General features: G+C 49.7%; 1 protein-coding gene across 1 annotated transcript in view; it reads left to right on the forward strand.

The window, feature by feature from the left end:
* Positions 1-499: 499 nt before the first annotated feature.
* Positions 500-18,184, forward strand: part of NFASC (neurofascin) — a 187,757-nt gene continuing 170,072 nt past the window's right edge. Inside the window, 1 exon segment of the mRNA XM_079903031.1 lies at positions 500-606. The gene's annotated coding sequence lies outside the window, so the exon portion shown is untranslated.

Below are 18,184 nucleotides of genomic sequence, written 5' to 3' on the forward strand. Positions count from 1 at the left end.
TATAAAAAGAAAAAAGATCATCGGCTGTTAAAAACAAAAGAAAAACAAACGTTCCTGGAGAGTCTATCAGAAGCAAGTCTCCCTGGGAACACAAGCTGTTCGACAAGTTTCTGCCCCCAAGAAGTCAGTCTGATGGTGGAGGGGCATAAACGGGACAAACACGTGATACCCCTGGGTCTCCAGCGTATTTCCTCCTGTAGGTTTGGCTCGCAGTAGGCGCTCAGCGAACGGAAACGGGTGCTAATTAGTATCATTTTCAACGCCAGTCCGCAAAGAGGCCCGTGGGTCGGTGCGAAAAGGAGGCGCTTTTTCTCCCCGGTCCAGGCCCTGCAATCGCTCCCCAGCGCGCCTGGCGGGGCGGCGCGGGAACATCCTGCCCTGCTCCTCCAGCGTCCTGGTCCCCGCTCGGCGCGCGAAGGGAGGGGCGCGGGGGCGCGCACGCAGGGTGTCGGGGGCGCGCTGGCCGCCCGGGGACGCGCACGGGCTGGTCTCTGCCCTAATGCGGCGGCTGGCGGCGAGAGGCGCTGCAGGGGACTCTGGGGAAGTGGCGGCGCCGGCAGCGGACAGCACCGACTGCACCCAGGGCCGGAGCCCGAGCCCTTGCAGGTAGGCGAGCGCGAACAGCAGAGAGATGGGGGTGGGGGTAGAACGGGGGTCATGGAAACCCATCTAGCGACACCCCCTTGTTCCCGCCCTCCTCTGTCCGTCTCCATCCCCTGACCTGTCCCCATCCCCCTCCATCCACACCCCCGACCCTTCTCTCCACGCTGTTACCTGCCCTGAATCCATCGTATAGTCAATATCTGGACCCCACCCCATCCAGCTCCCAACCCCGTCCGCCCCAACACCTTTTCTATCTCACTGGCTGCTTCCCCTCCCCCTTCCTGCACCTCACTCTCTTCCCCTTTTCCTTCTGTCCCTGCCTCATCCCCGAGCTCTGCCCTTACCTGTTTACCTCCACACCCCACTTTGTGTGACCCCTGTCCCTTCTGTTTTTCCTGCCCCGCACACCAGCCTCTCTCCTTGCCCTCCCTGCTCTGGTCCCCACCTCATACCCCCATCACTCTGTGCGCCTGTCTCTCCATCAGCTCCCTCACAGCTTCTGTCCTTCTCGGGTCCCCTCTGCACACCCTGTCCCAGCGCCTTCCCAACTGCCTCTTGGTTTCCTCCTCCACCATCTCAAGAACCCCATCTTCTCCCCCTTGGCTGTTAGCTGGGCTGCCACCCATCGCCTTCCCCACCTGCCCTTCCTGGTGCTTTTGTAGCCACATGGCTTTTACTGAGCCCCCCTCTCTGCCACTGGGCCCTCCTTCCCTGCTTGGGGAGGCCTAGGGCTCTGAAGGCCCTATGTACTCGCTGTTGCAGAATCCACTTCTAACCCCCTTCTGTATGTTTGATCCTATTCATGGCTTGGGGGCAAAGGATGCTGGGTGTTTGTAGGCCTCTCTTATGTTCCTCTTCAGCTACTCTCTTCCCCTAGTTGTTCAGATTTGTTTCCTAGATGCATGGGGGTGGGGCGGTGTTAAACATAGGGAAACTAGGACCCTTGGGGCAGGGGTCCAAGGAGATGGCCGAGCACCCTCTTCCTGGTCCTGATCTGAGCCCTGGGGATGCAAAGGCCTGGATGAGGAGCCCCACTGAAGGGTTGGGGAATTTTGGATTTTAGATGGGATTTTCCTCAGCCTCCAAGTCAGCACTTTGGCATCGGGAGCTGTCATGAGTGTGGCCCATGGGCTGGGCTGAGTGGGCAGAGTGCTGAATCACCTAGTCTCTGGTCCCCATGGCAGCCCCTCTCTTGCCCTGAGCTGGGTTCTGTTCCTCATTCCTTCCTTGGCATTTGGCAGTGGTGTGTGTGTGTGTGTGTATGTGTGTGTGTGTGTGTGTGTGTGTGTTGGGCAGAGATGCCTCCTTCCTCAGTCCAAAGGAGTGGATGACAATGTACCTTTTCTGCCTGTCTGTCTCCAGGCATGAGGGCCTGGTGTGTATTATCTACCCTTGGAACTGTGATGAGCCCTGCTGGGCCGCAGTCAAATCTCGGGCAAGGGCAGATCACGGGGCTTTGAGACCTGGTTGGGCCCAAGTTGAATTGTTTGTATGGAGCTGGAGACCAGCAGGTTCACAGCCCACCGAACTTGAAACGTACGTAGGAGAAGCCCAGGGAAAACGTGTGTGGAGACCCTGGGGATTGGTCATGCCAACTGTGGGAGCAGCGGGCAGGGAGAAGAAGGAAGGCAGAGACCTGTCTCCCCTGGTTTGGGGATGATTGGATCTGGTGGATTTGTATTGCAGGAAGAATTAAAGAAGATGGGGGTGGGGTCTGCTATGCATCTAATAATTCTACCTTTTGTCGTGACAGAGCGGGCACTTCTGAGGCAGTAATTTCTTCCTCTTGTGTTTGGATTCAGCTGAAGGTGTGTGTGTGTGCGCGTGCGTGTGCGCTTGCGTGCGCACGCGTGTTTAGAAAGAAAAAGAGAGAGAGAACGAGAATGAATAACATAGATGAGGAAAGAGACTCACTCACACTTAGGCCAGAAATTGTGTTTCCTGTGAAACAGGAAATGTGAAACAGGGCAGCCCGATTCCTGCCCTGGGGACCTCAGCTAAAATCCCAGGCCTTAAATTGGAGGTTAAGAGCAAATTGCTGACGGATCCTGTCCCTTCTCTGCAAGGCTCCCTCACTTTAGAAACATGAGTGGACTCCTTCAGCTCATGAACAGCAACTCTGAATGGGATTCAGGCAGTGCCCAGCAAGGGGTGGAGGGGCGGGTGTGCAGCTGGGGGACTGGCTGTCCTCTGCTTTGTCAACCTTCTGTACCCCGCCCATCATGAGTGGGGGTGGGGCAGGAAGCTTCCCCTGGCATCAGCGTTCCCAGAGCTGCCAGCTTTTCCTGGCCCAGCGAGGAGGCATCACCTGGAGCCGTCTCTGAGAGCTGATTGGATTAAGGTCCTGACGTTGAAATGCTTGACTGCTTAAGTGGGGGATTCTGATAACAATGTACACATCTCCCAGTTTTGTGCAATGCACCTCATCCCTCATCCCTTGTTTGACATCACAGAGGCTTCAGCAGGGATGCATTGAGGCACACAGAAAGGGAAGCCAGCTCCCTGGAGAGCTGGAGCAAGACCTGACTAGCTCCCTGTGGGCTGATGCAAGCTGGGCTTATGGGGCCGGGCTGGATCTTTCAGGGGTACATTGAAGAGGTAGCTGGTATCTAGGGGTTGGGTTCTGGCTTTGGATATCCAAGGGGTGAGGCATAGAAGGTGGTCCTATTTCTGCAGTGACTGAGAAACAGGATTCCCATCACTCCGTTGTTGCAATGTGTTCCCTTCCCCTGGTGCCACTCTCCTCCAAGACCATCTGAGACCTGGGGTGTGAGGAGCATCACTTAGTCTTTAGAAAAAGAATTTCTTAGGAAACTAGAAAGAGAGAGGCAGAGAAGTTCAGTCTTCAGTCTGTTTGGCCTGGGAGAAGAAGGGAGAAGGAAGTAAGAGGAATTCAAGACTGGTTACATACTTATTCATTCAACAAATACGAATTAAACCCTAGAGTGTGCTGCTCTGCTAGGTGCTGGGATCATAGAGATGAAAAGAGTTCTCTCAGGGCTGCCAGTGTAATGAAAGAGACAAGTTATCAGACAAATAACATAGATAAGCTTGAGTGAGGACATGGGGACAGGGATGGTGAACAGCAGCATCTTTCACTCCAGTGGCATCAGCCCCCCCTTTACCGATGCTGGTTGATGTTGTCAGAATGGTGGTTCAGGGCTGACATGGAAGTTGAATGTGAGGGAGAAGGTGAGGGAGAAGGTAAGATGCAAGATGTTACCAGATCCCCAGCTTGAGGGGGAAGAGGGGATGTTCTGTGTGCAGCTGAACCCTGCTGGCTACTGCTTCAGCCTGAAGGGGGAACTTGGGGACAAGATCGAGGCTACTCAACTCTGCCATTCCTGTTTCCTAAGCTCTTGTATTTTAGGGGCAAAGTGTGGTCAGAATATGCTTAGAATGTCAGAGTGAGTGAGAGGAAAGAGGCCCGGGGGCTGATGGAGAAATAGCAAGTTCAGGTATGTGCTCAGAAACAAGGTGAGTAAAAGTATTGTGAACTCTGACATGGGTGGAAGGGTCTTGGAGTTCTGGGAGGTCAGAGTCAGGTGGGAGTCATCAAAGAGGTCCAGATAGGGGAGAGGAGGTTGATAGTGACAGGGAAATCCTTAAAAGTTACACTCGAGCACAGGTCACCAGGAACATCCATAGCTGAACTGGGAAAGAGCCTAAGGATAGAGACAGCCAGCCTCACCTGTCTGAGGAATCCATCCCCCACCCCTCCACCTACACATCTGATTTAGCTCATTTCATTAGTATGTCCTGAGCCTTTGAAAATGTCCTAGGAACTAAGCTAGATGTTGTGTGTGTAAGTCAAGTGAGAGACACAGAAATGAAAACAAATTAAAATGCGGTACAAGAAATGCTCTACTGGAGGTAAAGGGATTCCTGGCATTGTAAGAGCATGGCTGAGGGGGCCCAGTGGGCTGTAGGACCTGGGCTGATCGTACCACACTGTTTGGACTCCTGCTTTGGCTAGAGCAGCCTGATGTCAAACTTTTGAGCGTTTACTCCAAATGCTCGGCTAGGGCCCAGGCCTAGTTGCAAGGGCAGATGTTAGATGCGTATGGCCTGGTCCTTGGGGCTGCAGGGAAGGGCTCTGAGAGCTAATGGCTGTGCTGGGTGCTTGAGGAGGCACTTCCACAGCTTTGCTGACCTGGGATATTGGTCAGACTGTGCCAGCCAGCTTGAGATTTCTTGAACTACCCTCCTTTCCTTAGGTTTTGAGACAAGCTAGGAAGAATCAAAGTGGCATAATAGAATCGTCATCATTATAGAGTGCTCACTACGTGCCAGGCACCCTACTACATGCTTGGTATTCATCATCTCATTTAACCTTCATAAGGGTTAACTCTACAAAAAAAGTAGTGTTAGGATCCCGGTTTTACACATAATGAAACAGACCCAGAGAGGTTGTGATTTAAGATTATAGAACAGTGAGTTGCAGAGCTAGAATTGAAAATATATTAGTTTGACACCAAAGCCCATGCTCCTCTCCTGTGAGCTCTCTGACCCTGGTAGGACTGGAATGTTTTATCCACTCGTACGAGCCCCTCTAGGAAAATCTGTTAGAAGGGCTCAGTTAGCATGCATTTTTCAGTACCTACTTTGTCCTTCTGAAGGATACAGAAATGTGGTTCCTGCTTTCAAATAGGGGAAATAAGATGGAAACATGTGAAAACCCTTGGAAATAATACAAGACATTGTATAATTAAGTCTTCAGACCCTGGACAGTAAAATTGCAAAGGAAGGAGTTATGCCTCAGTATGGTTTGAGTCAGGGAGGTGACATGGCATCGCAGAAAGTGCTCAGCTTTTGACATCAGACGGACCTGCCTTCAAACCTTGGTTCTTTCACTTACTGGCTGAGGAGCTACAGTTTCCCAGTCTGTGAAATGAGAGTATTAATATGAACCTTGCAGAGCCATAATAAGGATTAAATGTGATGAGGCAGTGAAGGGCCCAGCACCCTCCCTGGCTGGCAGTAAACACTCGCCAATGCTAGCTGCTCTTCAGAGAGGGGTGGGAATGGAGCTGAGCCTTGAAAAATGGGTAGAATTTTAATAAGGAAGGGAAGATGAGAGTTTTCTAGATGAGGGAACCCACAGGGGTATAAGCAAATACTGGATGGGTTCAGGTTCTCTGGGAAAGAAGTGCCTTGCCTCACCCTGCCTGCTTCCCCCAGGTTCCTGCAGTACAGCCTTATAGAAAAGGACACCTTCATGAAAACCAGCCCCATCATTAACAGAGCTTAACTGTGTTTCTCTTTCTGTAAAACTAGAAGACTGCTAAAAGCCTCTAGTCCCAGAAGCCTGTCTCTGGTGTTCATGTAATTGATTAATTTCTTGTCTTGCCTTTCCTCTCCCCAAAGCCATGAAAAAGTGGGGATGCCTGGGGCCTGGTGGGGTCATCCCCTCAGGCCGTCATCATCCCTTCCTGACTACTGTAGCTCCCCTCCTCCAGGAAGCAGCTGCCTGAGCATCTGCCTTCTCCTTGGGCTGCCCCTCTTCACTCTTCCCTTCCCAGACTGGGCCAGCCCCTCCTGAAAGGCCTCCCCGGCAGCCCCTCTCCCCGTCATTATGATGCTAATCGTGTTGTTAATTTTTCTGAGATGCAGAAAGAAAGCCCCAATCTGTTCTAATGAATTTAATTAGAGAGGGGCTTGGAGGGCTTTAGAACCTCTTACCAGGATCACAATAAACAGAGTTAACGAGATAAACAGCTTGGGATCAGCGGCTCAAGGGTAGGAAGGGAAGACTTCTGACTCAGTCCTAGAATGAGGAAGCCCCTGACACTGAAGTTGGAGGAAGGCTGTGTGAGCAGTTGTTCTCCAGGCGGTTTCCCTTTGGGGCTCATTCTGCCTGCCCCACCCAGCCCCATGGACATAGTTGCATATCTAGTTTTGTCCTTAGGTCTCCGTCTGGAGAGGTCTTAGCATTTTCGTCATCATCACCAAACATTTATTGAACGTGGGTAAGGGGTACTGCACCATCTTCTGGAGCAAAATTGAGGCTCCTGAGACCTCATCTCCACCCTAAAGGAGATAAGAGATATATATTCAAAAATAAGGAACATTTGCTAATTCCAGACAGTAAATGCTAGAAGGATGACAGGAGGTTATATTGGGCTTAGATGATCTGTAAAAGCCTCTTGCATGGGTCTTGAGACCTCAAGACTTGAAGACTTAATGGTCAGAGCTGCTGGAGGAGGAGCAGATTCAAAGGCACACGTGTGCAGGGGATGTTTGAGTCATGATGAATAAATGGCATGGCTTGGGTGGTGGGTGCGTGTAATTTCCTGGTGAGGGAACAGTATATTGAGACATAGTCGTAGAGGATCCTGAGTAATGGAGCCTTTACTTTTCTAGCCTGGTCATACTGGGGTCTCACTGCTTTCCCTCTCCGAGCACTTAGGATGGTTGGCTCGGGGAAGGGCTTAGGACAGGATGATTCTGGCCCTTCATGCTGAACTCACTCTCCTGGATCCAGTTTAGGCCAACTGGGGTGGGTTGACCAGATGCTAAATTTTGTTCTCAGATCTTACGACTTTCTGGGATGAGAGTGAATGGCTGGCAGAGCAATTCCAAGGACTTTTCCCAGTGATGAGAGTTCCTTCTTTACCAATGCTGGCCAATTTGCTTTGGCACTTTTTTGCAAGTACTCAGTGGAATCTTCCAGTTCCAGGGTCAGTGAGTTTCGTAACTCTTCCCTTTATATTATTTTCCACTTTTATTTATTTATTTATTTTTTGACCTTGCTCAGCAGCCTGCGGGATCCTAGTTCCCGGACCAGGGATTGAACCGGCCCCCTCAGCAGTGAAAGCTCGGAGTCCCAACCACTGGACCGCCAGGGAACTCCCTCATCTCTTTATATTATTGAGTTCTTTGAATGTGTGTGTGTACGTGTATATGTGTGTTCGTGTGTACACGCTGCTTGTGTTATTGAAATTATTCCGACTAGATTCTCATTCTCGTGTGATCTTTATTTGCATTACAAAAGTTATTAAACATTTCTGGGCCTTAATTTCTCCATGTGCAAGAGCGAAAGAGTCATCCCTGTATCCTATTGTATGTAGATCCATAAACTGAATGCTTTGAGAATAGGATTTTAAACATGAGGAGGTACTATAACTATCGTTTTGACAAGAAGTAAAATATTGAGCTGAAATTTTAAGTCAGTTCTCTCTCCCCCGTGGAACCTCTTGACTTGTAAGACTAGTCAGAGTTTTATTTGGGGGCACCAACAAAGAGTATGCTTTTTGTTATTTTCCATAGTCTGTCTGGGCTTATGCATAATTAGTAATGGAGTCAGTACACTGCTGTCAGGTGTTGGTTGACCTATCCATGCATGTTTGTGTGAGAGACATTGTTACAATGCCAAGGTTATAATACCCGTTGTGCGGTATTTTTCCACTTGTTGGAGGTGACATGTTCTTTATGAAGGAAAATGCCTCTGAGGCCACAGGCAATTTTCCTATGCTGACGTAGGCAAGGACAGAAACTAGATCTCTTTCTGATCGTCATCACACACTGAGTGGAAATGAAGCCTTTGTGACTCATGTTGGGAGCTAAACCAGGGTTCTCTGGCTGATCCCAGCTCTGAGCTGTGCCTTGGTTTGTTTTTACACAATGCTCTTTAGTCTTTGAAGCCTTTATTATGAGCAGAGCACACTTCTGGGTGGCAACTTGTTTTGAGAGAATCTTCAACTCATCGAATGTTAGAGATGGTTTAATCTAAGATCGTTATTTTACTGATCAAAGTGGCTAGTTTCTGGCAAAGTCAGTTCTTCCACACACCAGGCCACTTTAAACACTATATATGAACCTAGTAATGGTACAAGAGGGTATGTAATCAAGTTCCTTAAAGCATGATCTAAACTAGAAATGCTTTGAGGTGTCAGAGAAGAGAGGATATCAAAGTAGACTAAAGTCCTTTGGGAAGGTTTTGAAGTGAAACAGGAGCTGGTCTGGGTCCCTAGGGATGGGTAGGATTTGAATAGATAAAGGTAAGGGAATGGCATTTCTGGTGGGCTAAGGGAGCATAATTAGAGGTTTAGAGGAGGGAACTTATACTCAGGCATTGAATTGGCCAGGCTGGAGCAGTGGAAGCTGCAGCTGGAGGGACCAGCTGGGGCCAGACTCCAGAGAATCTTGAATCTGACTAAGGAGTTGGACTTTGTCTTGGTGAGGAGCATTTAAGCTTCTTAGCTGAGCTTGCTCTTGCTCTAAAGACAAGATTGTGGTGTTAGGAGAAGTGAATGGGGAATTCCGTCACAGGCAGTGGTGGCTGGGGATAGTTGCTTCTGAAGGGGGTTTGGAGAAAAGGGGAGTACTGGAACTTTTAAACACTTGTCGGCTGGTCGGGAGCTTGTCGCTGTCCAGGGTGCTGAGCTGCCATCTGCAACATTTTTCTCCCTGATGATGCCAGGTTAAAAGGTAAAGCCAGGGGCTTCCCTGGTGGCGCAGTGGTTGAGGGTCCGCCTGCTGATTCAGGGGGCACGGGTTCGTGCCCCGGTCCGGGAGGATCCCACGTGCCGTGGAGCGGCTGGGCCCGTGAGCCGTGGCCGCTGGGCCTGCGCGTCCGGAGCCTGTGCTCCGCAGTGGGAGAGGCCGCAGCGGTGAGAGGCCCACGTACCGCAAAAAAAAAAAAGATAAGGCCAGGAAATGCATGGAACCGCCCAAAAGGGATCTGGAAAACTGTCCTGGCTAGGACTAGGTAGCATGTGGGCTTTCTGGCAGCAAATTGGTCTGTCTGCATCATCTGACTTACAATCCTACAATCCTTGTGATGAAAGCAGAAGTTTGGGTTGGGGGAAACTAGTAATGGCCCTTTTAAGAAGGAGTGACCATGTGTGTGCACATACGCATGTTAAAATGACCCAATTTGTAGCCCTATAAATTTTGCCTTAGAGTCTTTGTATTTACATGAGACTCTCAGCACATTGCTTCTTTCATTGTGAAAGAAGCAATGCGCTGGAGAGAGCAACAAAAGTTCCCAGAAGGCCCTACTCATTGCTTCAAATGAAACATCTAAATGTTCAACATTAGTGCTGTCCAATAGAGCTTTCTGTGCTGATGGAAATGTTCTGTATCTGCACTGTCCAACATGGTAGCCACTAGCCACATGTGGCTATTGAGCCTTGAAATGTGGCTAATGTGACTGAGAATTGAATTTTTAATTTGATTTAAATAGCCATGTGTGGCTCCTATATTCAACTGCACAGCTCTAATGTCAGAATCCTTGCAATTTGCACTTACCCTTGCATATTTGTCCCTCCTACCTAAACCTCTTTGACTTAGAGTAAAAATGGACTGTTGAATGGGGATGAGTTTGGCACATTGCTGGAGAAAACCCCAAGCTGAATCTGAACTGAGAGTCCGCGCCTGGCTGTGAGCTTTGCCCTTTTTTATTGTCACGGTGGGGACAACCATGCATGACGCACTGCGGTTTTCCTTTCAAGGGCAAGGAGAAGGCTTCTTGGATTCTGGCTCTGGTCCCAGGGACCTGACCCGAGACTTTTTGGAGCCTTGAATGGGCAAGCAACGCAGTGTGTATGGCCCTGGACACTTGGCTTTGTGGTGAGGTGGGGTACAGATTTTGTGCTGTTACATCAGATGTTTGTGGGCATCCAGCAGAGAGAAGTTCCTGGTCTTGATCCGTCTCCTTTTCTGACTGTAGGCATCATTTCATCTTGTCTACCTGGTATGGGGGATGTGGCCCAGGATGGGGATGTGGGTCAGTGGTAGAGATACCAGAGGGGGAAAATGCTTTAAAATGCCAATTAATAGGCAAGTAATAATAACCTGTCAAAAGACTGGAGCAGAAAATTTCCATTGCATAGGCACGTGCCAGTGCACATATCCTAAACACATTTGACTTCTTTGGGTCTCGGGTCTTAGGCTTTCTATGTATAAGTCTGGTTTCCTAAACCAGAGTGTGTGCTTTTTGAAGCCATGCCTTACAGTTTTCTTCCATAGACTCTCAGTGTTCTGATAATCTTAATAAATGCCTGCTTGTTGAATAGTTCTTTGTTAGCCTGGAGCTATCAGTTTGACTCCTAGAAAATGTGTGCGCATGAATACAAATAATATTTATGAAGCCCCTGCTGGGCATAAGTCTCTGTACTTGGTACTGTGGGCAGTGACAAAGGAGGAGCCAGGGATGGTTGATCTCAGTCTAATGGGAGAGCAAAGGCAGGCATGTGTGAAAAATTATACACACACACAACTGATAGACAGAAACAAAGACTGAAGTGGTAGGAGGGATACAGAGCTGGGGGAGGGGTGCAGGATGTTGGAAGGGTCATTTTATGTATGTGTCTCTGTCTGGCCTTCTCTTGAGGATTCCCTCCTTCATGAGGCTTAGCTGGTACCAGCCACCCCCATGCCTGCAGTGACAGTGCTGCCTTTATGGTGGATCAGGCAGCTCACTGTCTCGCTGGGGCTGTGCTGAGGCGCTGCTGTCCTGAGCTTGCCTCTTCTGTGGTGAAGACACTCGGAGAGGGGGGAGGGGGAGTGGGGGCAAAGACTGTGTGGAAGGGGAAGAAACTCCTTTTTTTTCTTGTCGCTGAAATGGTAACAGGGTCCTGCTCTCAGATTCCCTCCTGGCCACAGAGGGGCTTGTTGGGACTCCAGCAGCTCTGGTACATGGAGCCCCGTGATGCAGGCTCAGGTGAGGCTCTGGAGGCGACGAGAGAAGCAGAGCTTAGTGACGTGGCTCCCCGAAGTCACCTGAGCCCCTTGCTCTACTCTCGAGGGGTGTGCCCTGCCTGGTGGGGAGCAGGTGGGCTGCATCTCCCAGCTGGGGCTGGGGAGGGACTTCTCTGGTTGACTCACAGGGAGGAGCCTGCCCTTTTCCATCCTCCACGAGCACATGAGTCACCTGGGATCTTGTTAAAGTGCAGAGGCAGAATCAGTAGGTTTGGATTGGGCCTGAGAGTCTGCATTTCTAACACGCTCCCACGTAATGCCAGTACTGCCAGTCAGCAAAGCACACTCTGATTGGCAAGGCCCTAGACGTGTGTTCTCAGCCTGGCAACGGATTAGCCTCACCTGGGGAGATTTTAAATGTGCTGCTGCTGGGACCCTCTCTATGCCAAATAATTCACAATCCCTAAGAGCTGGGTCTCGGCACAGGAATGTTGAAAGGTCCTCCTGGTGGTTCTTATATACAGCCCAGGCTGAGAACCACTGGCTCTCTGGATGGTTTTTCTTCTCCCTCTGATCTGCTTTTCACCTGGCTATTCCTTCCTTACCCCAGGAGATGAGAAGTGCCTCGAAGGCGCACAGTGCCTTACCTCACCAGCCCTGCCCCACAGCTGTCCTCAGTCAGCAGGAAGGTGGTCAGTGGCTCGCGCTATCACTCTGGCCACTGCTCCCATGGATGTACCACCAGCCATGAGGGATCAAAGAATGTGGCTGGCTTAGAGCAGACCCGTGCTAGAACCAAAGTGAGTATCCAGTCCCTGGATCCATGCCCAGAACATAGGAAACTTTCAGGAAGTATATATTGAATGGATGATTATTCCATTGTGGGGTAGCAGAAAGGGCACTGGATTAGGGATCTGAAAACCAGATGGATTAGGGATCTGAAAGGACTAGAGCAAGTTATCTAAGCTTCTTTAGGTTTAATTTTCTCAATTGTAAAATGGGGACAATAATGCCTACCTAATAAGACTATTTAAATAAGAATAATATAGGAGAAAGGGCTCTATAAATGCTCGTGTTGTACAGATAAGCGATTGTGTAAGAATTCATTTTAAAAGTGGCCAGCTGAGCTATAGGTATTGGTCTTCCAACCCTTGTTCTACAGACGCTCCCAGGTCCCACCATGTGTGCCTGTGTCCACAGGACAGCCAGGGACTAAGGGACGAGCTGTTGACTGGACACCTGCCCTGTGTCAGGGACTATGCTAGATGCTTGGCTTTTGTCATCTCATTGATTCATCACAACCTTGGACTGGATGTTTATACCCATCACATGGAATAATGGGGGCTCAGAATGGGCCCAAAGTAGGAGAGCTCTAAGTGGCAGAGCTGGGATTGGATCTGATTCCAAAGTCTCCTAATCCTGGCTTATTACCCAATGGGCAACTCTGAATTCCAACATGGGGCTGATGGTCCCTTGTTTGAGAAGTTTCTGTGTCTGGGAGTCACTGTATTGAAGAGTGAGGTAAGAGTCTGAAACTTAAGTCTTAAGTTTCTTACTTAAGTAAGAAACTCCAGTCTTCTGTTAGGGAACGTTAGGGTCCAATGGCACCGAAGTCTTCTGAGTCTTGGCCCACAAGGCACTGTAGAACCACTGCTCTGAGTCTTCATCAGGCCCCAAGGCGGAGGCTGTGACACTTTCCGCACAGAAGAATCACCGTCTGTCCCACAGTCCCCTCTCTGCTTGACAGAGCCACTGAACCCAGCTCTCGTCTGTTTTGCCTACCGAGGTTTACCTTTCATTCTGGTGCTAAAAGAAAATGGGAACATAAAAGGGGACAATCCCAGGAGCCTCCCTCCACACATATAACATCGACAGAATATTTTCATCATCTGGTGCTCGTGTTCCTATCCAGCGGTGTGTGTGTGGGGGGTCTTCTCCAATAGATTTAGCACTGAGAGGAGATCCCAGTGTCTGTTGTTCTGCCCACCTCTCTAGCTTCAGCAGTGCTGCCATTATGACAAGGACACGTCCTGGCAGAAGTCATCCTGGCTAAGCTATTCAGTAAAAGAGCGGGGAGGGCCGAGTTGCATGGTCTGACCAGTTATGGAGGGATCCACCTAGTCCAGGTGCTTATCTGTCTTTACCTGGAAGAGTTCTTTAACTCAAGATCTTATCACATATTAGCTGAGACTAACAGAATCCACACTGGGAGAGAGAAATATATATATATATTTCACTGGGACAGGAAACTCAAGCATGACGACACAGGCACTACACGTATCCCATGTTGGGCCTTTGGATATAAATTTCTGCTCCTCACTGAGAAATGACTAACTCTCTGTTCATGTATCTGGTCTGCATTCGTCCTCTTGCTGTGTTCCAATCTGGCTGACTTTTTTTCTTACGCATTCCATGAAATTCTGTGCTGAGATACTGCTTTCCTGTGTCAAAGCCAGTGGTATTACAGCATCCAGACTTCTCTTAAGCTTTGTTTATGAACTGTTCAGTGTTTCCTTTTAAGTGCAGAGTGTTTATCCATTGTGTGGCTTCAATCTTTTCTCTGCTAAATCTCCATTTTATATTTTGGGTTTCCTTTCTCTTTCTCTCTGAGTGTCCCTAGGGTTTTCTGTTTCTGAGAACTCTGAAACAGAGTTTCAGAGTTTCTGGTTGTGCAGGTCAGCGTGCTGCCGCTCTGATAAGAGTAAGGACTTCCAGTTAGGCCTGGGCTAAAAAATGAATCCCCTATCACCTGGAAGCTTGGCCACCCACGACCTATCTGTGTGACACCGTTAAATACCCTATCTGACTGTAGAGGTCTGGGGTCTTAGTGCTTAATCTTTTCACTCCCACGGACGGTGGCTGTTCCAGCACAACCTGTCCTGGATAGTTTAGGAATCAGCGTGAGCCTACTGGGCTTCTGGGACTTGGGTGGGTTTGGCTGGTGGACCCCAGGTCTCTGGCTCTTTTCCTTCTTCATCTGGCTCCCTTCACAGCAGCGGGGGCCTTCATGATGCACAGACATTGGGGAATGTGGAATGTGCAGGTTAGGGGGAAGTCAAGCTAAAAGGAAATGTAGTAAAAGACTATGATGCTGTGTTGCTGGATCCTTCTGGAAGGTTCTGGAAGGCTGGTGCAGGAGTAGGGTCAGGACCCCATTCTGAGTCAGACTGGGAAAGCCCTCTCTGAACACATTCCATGGTTCCTCTGCATTTTTTTTTTTTGTGGTATGCAGGCCTCTCACTATTGTGGCCTCTCCCGTTGCGGAGCACAGGCTCCGGACGCGCAGGCTCAGCGGCCATGGCTCACGGGCCCAGCCTCTCCGCAGCATGTGGGATCTTCCCGGACCGGGGCACGAACCCGTGTCCCCTGCATCGGCAGACGGACTCTCAACCACTGCGCCACCAGGGAAGCCCCCTCTGCAGTCTTAAACCTTGGAAAATAAAGAGAAAGCTTTTGGATGGCACCCTAAAAAGTTACAGTGGGGGCTTCTGAGAGCAAGAATGCTTTGTTTCTCAACAGGCTGGTGACATCATCTGGGGTCTACCCAGATGCTGGTATGTTGGGGACAGACCAAAACAGGCCAAGTTCTACTCAGTGGTGGCTAAAGATATTCTGCTGGCTTGGACTCTTTTTGCTCCAGATCATTTATCTGCTTTCTCCTCTTTCTGCCCTCCCAGGTTTGTTTTTCTCAGCTCCCAGTGTGGAATGCTCAAGGGCATGCGTCTGGTCTTGCGAGTAGAAGATAGTGCAAGAGCAAGGCCCTGGAATCAGGCTGCCTGGATTCCAGTCTGTCTCTCTATTCACTAGTTGTGTGATCTTTGGCGAATGACTTAAATCTTCTCTAAGTTTCATCTGTAAACCGGGGAGTTAAATAGTGCTTACCCTGCATGGATTTGTGAAGATTAAATTAGATAATGCACATGAACCCCTTTGCATAATGCCTGGGGTTAAATAAGAAGTAGCCGATGAAGGTGAGCTGCTGTTGTTACTTCCCCGCCTTCCCTTCCTTATAGTAGCTTCATGCCCAGCCTTATTCAAGTACACCTAACAACTTTGGGGAGCAATCAGAAAATATTTTTGAGCCTAAAATAGTTGCTCATTTGTGTGCTAGGTACTATGAGAATTACAGTGGAGAAGGAAAGGCAATCTTTGCCCTCAAAAACCTTGTACTCGGGCTTCCCTGGTGGTGCGGTGGTTGAGAGTCCGCCTGCCGATGCAGGGGACGCGGGTTCGTGCCCCGGTCCAGGAGGAACCCACGTGCCGCGGAGCGGCTGGGCCCGTGAGCCATGGCCACTGAGCCTGCACGTCCGGAGCCTGTGCTCCGCAACGGGAGAGGCCACAACAGTGAGGGGCCCCCGTACCGCAAAAAAAAACCCCAAAAAACCTTGCACTCTAGTTGAGCAAGTGTACCAGGCATCCATGCATGGTCAAGATGACTAATTACACAAAGTAATAAAGAATAAATGCAAATGTATGGTTTGGACCACATAGTTCTTGGAGTTTAAGAGAGAGTTCATTTTAATCTATGGTAGTTTGGAAGACTCAAGGAGGAGATTTAGAGTGGAGCTTTGAAAGAGGGAGCTCTTACTCTTTCTGTGCTCCTAACAATCTCATTAGGGAGTGTCTTCAAAGGGGCGGAGGTAGAAATTCAGAAGAAATGGACAATCCAGTTATCCTCAAGCCCTAATTTTCTAATTTCATGCTGGCCACACCTGTAACGAAAAAGGATGGTGGGGAGAAAGGGGTGACTTTCCTGAGGCACAGACACAGTGAGGAAATCAACACAAGGTTAATCAATGAAACAGAGGTAGAAGTGAGACCACATATCAGTCCAGAGTATGAGAGTTCATTTCTTATAATAAGCCATTTCAGTTCCCTCGTTTTGCTCCCTGTAATCTACTTGTAACCTTATCATACCCTTGCCCCACCAAGTTAATACCCTGAGCTAATGTATCATTTCCACTGTAGAGGTGGGGAAACCAAAGCATAGAGAGTTGGGTGACCGGTTCAGGAAGCAGCATGAGTCAGAGCAGAGCCAAGCCAAATTATCTACCTGTGGATTCCCAGTCTAGCTCTCTCCTGAGCTTCTCCTGGGACACAGGTCTCAGCTGGTGTCTAGCATAAGGCAAGCCCTGGATCCCTAGGGGGATGGAGAGCAGTTCAAGCCGCTCTGGCCCAGAACACCATGTGACCATCACTGCACCCTCCCAGCTCTGGCAGCGTTTCAAGTCCTGGTCTCAACAGCCACGGGACTTGGTGGCCAGGCCTGGGAAGAGCCCATTGTCTTCTTGCATGACCACTGGCTATGTGGCTGCTGGCTAGCTTGCTTGTTCAGTTTTCATTTGTTTTGTGTAGGCTGCTCTGAGCCCTATATTCAGCTGCAGCTGGGCAGCTGGCACCTGCTCAACCTTTGCCCCAGTCTATCCTAGAATTCTCCACGCTACTGATGGAAGACTGCTGGCTCTGTGTGTGTAGGGCTGGGGGGCAGCGGGGGAAGGAAGGTGTTAAGCTTCCCGAAAAGTAAATCTCTTTCTCTACTGGGCACTCATTCTGGGAGGAGATAACTCAAGGCTGATGTGTGACTGTATTTTGGGAGCCCCTGTGGTTTTCTTCTTTCAGATGTGTGTAAATTGACCTTGGTTATCAGCCTGACCACCAGTGGGAGGACAGGAAGTGTACTGTGGTCATGGGTTCTAGGCATTTAGTCGCTGTGACCTCCGCCATCCCTGGTTGTTGTCATAACAGCAGCAGCAGTAGTAGTAATACTAGGAAGAGTGAGGTTAGAATAATGACAGCTGCCAGATACTCAGAGCTTATTATGTGCTGTGGGCTTTTAATAGGTGTCTCACTCCACACTCACTTATGAAGTATTTTCAGTGGCCTTGCTTTACAGGCAAGGAAAGGGAAGCACAGGGAGCTTGATGGCTTTTTTCTGAGGTCGCTCGGCTAGTAAGCTGTGTGTTCGGGGCTTCAGTTCAGACCCTTCTGATTCCAGTCAGGTTCTATCCTACTGAGCGCTTAACCTTCGGTGTTCTCCTGAATGCTGAGAAGATCCTTCCCTGCCAGAAAGTCCACTGTAACCCTGACCACCACCCTGTTCCCTCCCGCTGGAGTAAAAGGCACAGGTCTGACCAGCTGATGGATTCCTCGGTTATGGGGAAGCCTTAGTATCTCATGGGTTTCTTAGACATCTGAGCTTGGGGAGTCCATCACTTTGCACAGGAGGAGGATGAAGCCCGAGGAAGGGACTCACTCAAAGCTGGCAGCAACCTAATAGCAAAGTGAGGAGTAGAACCCAGCCTCCCGGCTGGTAGCCCAAACTTGTCTCACCACCGTCTACTTGTAGAGCACCTTTGCTGCCCCACGCCTCTCCACCCACCTACCCCAGATGCCAGTGTGAGACAGTGGGGAAGGGGGAGGGCCAGGCCGAATTCTCTTTCCCACTGGGCTACTGACTTCCATAGGCAGGGGAGAGTCCCGACTAGCTCTTTCCTCCAAAGTGCACAGCCTCTTTTCCTTTGTGTCGGTTACCCTCTGGTGCACTTGGGAAGTCGGGGGGTTGTAGAGGACTTGACTCTTTCCTGCCACTCCGCACCCCCTTCTACCTTTTCTCTCCAGGAAATTCCACAAACCCAGTAGGTTATGAGAGACTCTTCCCTGGCCTGGTGACGGATGCGCTTCTATCTCCATTTGAAGACAGCCACTTTGTATTTTGCGTCTTTCCCCATGAGCAGGAGGCATGGGGGGTAAGGAGTAGTGGTGGGAGTTGTCAGGTTCGTCTCTTTCTGAGGTAGAAGCTCACAGGATCCCTCCAGAGCCAGAGGAACTCGATTGCATTAGTCTCAGCTATGTTGTGGATAAGATGAATACAGAGGTGGATGGCAGTCTGGGTCTTAGGGACTCATTTCTGGCTCTGCCTTTGTCTTCTCATTAACCC

The sequence above is a fragment of the Stenella coeruleoalba genome (genome assembly GCF_951394435.1).
Source record: "Stenella coeruleoalba genome assembly, chromosome: 1".
NCBI lineage: Eukaryota > Metazoa > Chordata > Mammalia > Artiodactyla > Delphinidae > Stenella > Stenella coeruleoalba.